Source organism: Paramormyrops kingsleyae, chromosome 1 (genome assembly GCF_048594095.1).
Source record: "Paramormyrops kingsleyae isolate MSU_618 chromosome 1, PKINGS_0.4, whole genome shotgun sequence".
NCBI lineage: Eukaryota > Metazoa > Chordata > Actinopteri > Osteoglossiformes > Mormyridae > Paramormyrops > Paramormyrops kingsleyae.
In genome coordinates, this window is record NC_132797.1 from 7,972,650 (window position 1) to 7,975,941 (window position 3,292).

Here is a 3,292-nt window from a genome sequence, read left to right on the forward strand (position 1 = left end):
GATGCGTGGGTAATGCTCAGTTGCGATGTGGGTGTAAATCCCGATTGCAATGAGTAACGTCCATATGTGACGCATGGGCAACACTTGATTGCGATGTGTTGCAGTCTGAGATGTTTCTGAAATGTACTTAACCTGCAATTGCCAGCCCCAAAGATACCCTGAATGACGGGGTCCAGCACGCAGTCACCCTGCATGCAGACGCGCCTTCGAGATGCGGCCACTGCACTTTGAAACCTGCACCTTGTGTAAATACGCCCGTCATGGCGGAGGGTGTCTGCTGAGACTGTCCCCCCCCCCCCCCCCGCCGCTTGGCTGCACCCAGGTGTTTCTTTCACATCTAGGGCAGATTTTTCAAGTGTCCCTTTGGGCTGATGGTGTGTGTGTGTGTGTGTGTGTGGGGGGGGGGGGGGGGGCTTAGGCTCAGGTGCTACAGCCTCTCCCAGTCTGTCACCCCCCTGGTCCTGCAGCCACCTGGCGCAGTCTGGTCAGGAACACAGCACACACACCTGAGCGCAGGCCCCAGCATGCTGAGCGCAGTGTCTGTTACTTCAGGCTTGTTGGGGAGCAGAAATGAGTACTTTCCTCTGCTGGTGACTCCTTTCCACAAGGATTTGAGACACTGAGTGGGGGGGGGGGGGCATCCCTCATAAACATCCCAAGCTGGCAGGGCGTTCCAGAAGGACACTTGTGTCATGAGTCAGTCTGCAGAACATCACACTCCATAGCTCATCCTTACAGTATATGTTTACTTAATTCAATTACTCCAGGTTGTACCATAAAATAAGATAATATAATTCATGTTCGGTGTTGTATAATTGAAAGGTTTACAGTAAGAACCTCTGGAGGACGGCCCAGGCGAGCAGCCTCTCTCAACATGTTTGGCACGGCTACAAGCCCCAGACGGAGCAGCTGACGTCACGGCGCTGTAGGAGAGTAACAGCAGAGCTGTCAGGGATGCGGGGGTCAGCCTTAAAGGCACCGTCCTGATACTCACCCAGCCATTCCACCCAGGGCGGCTGGGCTCAGCATCACGGTGATGTTTCCTCTGCTGTGCCTCACTGTCAGAATAATCCCCAGTCACAAACCCCCTCCCCCCCCCCTCTCTCCAAGTCAAATAATTCCTCCCCAACTCATTTTCAAGCTCTCTGTATGGTAGGGGTGGGGGGGGGGGAGCTACATTTCTCCACTATTGTGTAATATATAAGGTAATAATTTTATTATAACAAAGAAGAAATAGATACCAGATGGACTCAGAGGAATAATTCTCCACAAAGGCAGCTCCAATAAAGGACTCTGCTGGGAAACATCTAAGGAGGATCAGCTTCAGTTATTTCCAAGTAAGCCCAACAAACACAATGGATTCAGCCTGCAACTAAGAACCCCGACCAAACAAACACAAAACAGCCGAAATGCAAATCCAAAGCAACAAACACCAAACATCCAGCGTGGTTACCCAAACCGGCAAACGGCAAAAAACTGGCATGGTCACCCAAACCGGCAAAGGCAAACTCACCAGCATGTGAACTGCAATGACAAACACAAAGCAACGCAGACCTAAACACTCATTTTGGTCATTTTGAGATAACCAGGTCATGCATCTCCTGAGTTGATCCTTCTTGACCTTTCCATTACCTGCAACTCCGCAGTCATGTGATTCCTCCATTTGTCCGGAAAGTGCGCTGATGGTGCAGCTGTGTCAAACTATATGGCATGTCTGCCTGTTCCCTCTGCTCAGAAGCTCAGTGCATCTAAGGCTGAGATCATCTTCATTCTGACTGGACATTGACCTCCACTCACCAGCGGCTTGGATCCCACCTTCGAAAAGTCTTTCCCAATGCAGACATGTAGATGCAACAATGCGACAGCGAGAAATCAATGGGCTTCAAAACTACGCAAATAGTAAAGCAGTCTGAAGTTTCATAATCAACACTACAGGGAAGCTCTGGATTCAAACCTCAAGTTAATCCAGCATATAAATGAAGGTAACTGTATAAACAACTTAACATTCTGTGATTTAAGTTTTAGTGATTAGAAAATAAGAAAACATGTTCATTTGTAAATTGACTTGTCATGCACATGCTCCAGGAAGTAGGAAGCATGAGTTATGTATTCATGCAAATACATGTTTTTATAGATTACTCAGACTCATTTGTCACAGTGGAATCCGAATGGGCAAAACCCCTAATGTGAAAATAGTGTTTGCATTCATGTATCATCTCTACCAGCTCTCTACTACTGAGAAGGCAGTTCAGCCGAGTGTTTAAGCGTCTCTCGGCATCAAAGGCTGGAGGGAAGCGCTTGGCAGTCGGTGGGAACGTGGAGCAGCTCGGCTGAGCGGCCGGGGATGACGGCTGGGGTTGGGCTTCAGGTCGAGCTCAGCGAGGGAGACGATGCTGGCTGCATGCAATGAAATCACAACCACAGTGAGTGACTGCACATACAGATGTGTGTGTGTGGAAACATTTCTCCTATGCCTTATTCTATAGTCTGATATACATTTGTTTCAAAATGGAAAATAATATATTGTAGAAATTGGAAATAAAAACTCGGACAATTTCTCACAAACTGTGACGCACGTCACTCTCTTTTATTAACTCGCAGCAGAAGACGCGCCTAAAGCAAAAAGAGAAAAGGCAGTATCTTACCCGGAACATCCCATCACGTGAAGATGAGCACCGATTCTAATGGGTCAATCACAACCCGGGTTAAGGTACAGATAACCAATTACAGATTAGGTATCAAGCCTTCATGAACAACATAGACTTGATAGTATGGTGAATTATGCTCAATAACTATAATGTGAAGTCGCCACAATATCTTATAAAGCATGAGTATATTTACAGAAAATATACTTAACTAAAAACATATTTACAGAATCAGATGTACTATGGCATGACGTAATAAATGAATCTCACACAGCAGTATGAAATGGCTACCAAAATGTGCCCAAAGCATCTTCCTTGTGCATAAGGTGTTTCAAAAAAATAGATTTTCAGAAATCATGACACTTTCACATAATCTCATATTCATAAAATCTTGTTGAGAGATGAACACACCTAAAAAGGTTCTGGCCCATAAACTTTTGCATTATGGGATGTCCTGTCTGGCACTGCATCCTTCACTAGGGGCTTCTGGCCCCAAAGCGTGCAGGTGAGAGTTTTACTCAATTAAGTTTTATTGAACCTGTAGTTAAAGAAATTGTTAAAAACCTGCAAAGTGTGGGGACCTGCAGAGTGTGTGGGGACCTGCTTCATGGGGACCTGCAGAGTGTGTGGGGACCTGCTTCATGGGG

General features: G+C 46.5%; 1 long non-coding RNA gene across 1 annotated transcript; it reads left to right on the top strand.

Annotated features, from left to right (window-relative positions):
• Positions 1-489: 489 nt before the first annotated feature.
• LOC140578612 (uncharacterized) lies at positions 490-2,993 on the top strand. The gene is made up of 3 exons (XR_011982871.1): positions 490-1,982; positions 2,226-2,423; positions 2,602-2,993. It is a non-coding gene; the product is annotated as an uncharacterized lncRNA (long non-coding RNA).
• The last annotated feature ends 299 nt before the right edge of the window (positions 2,994-3,292 follow it).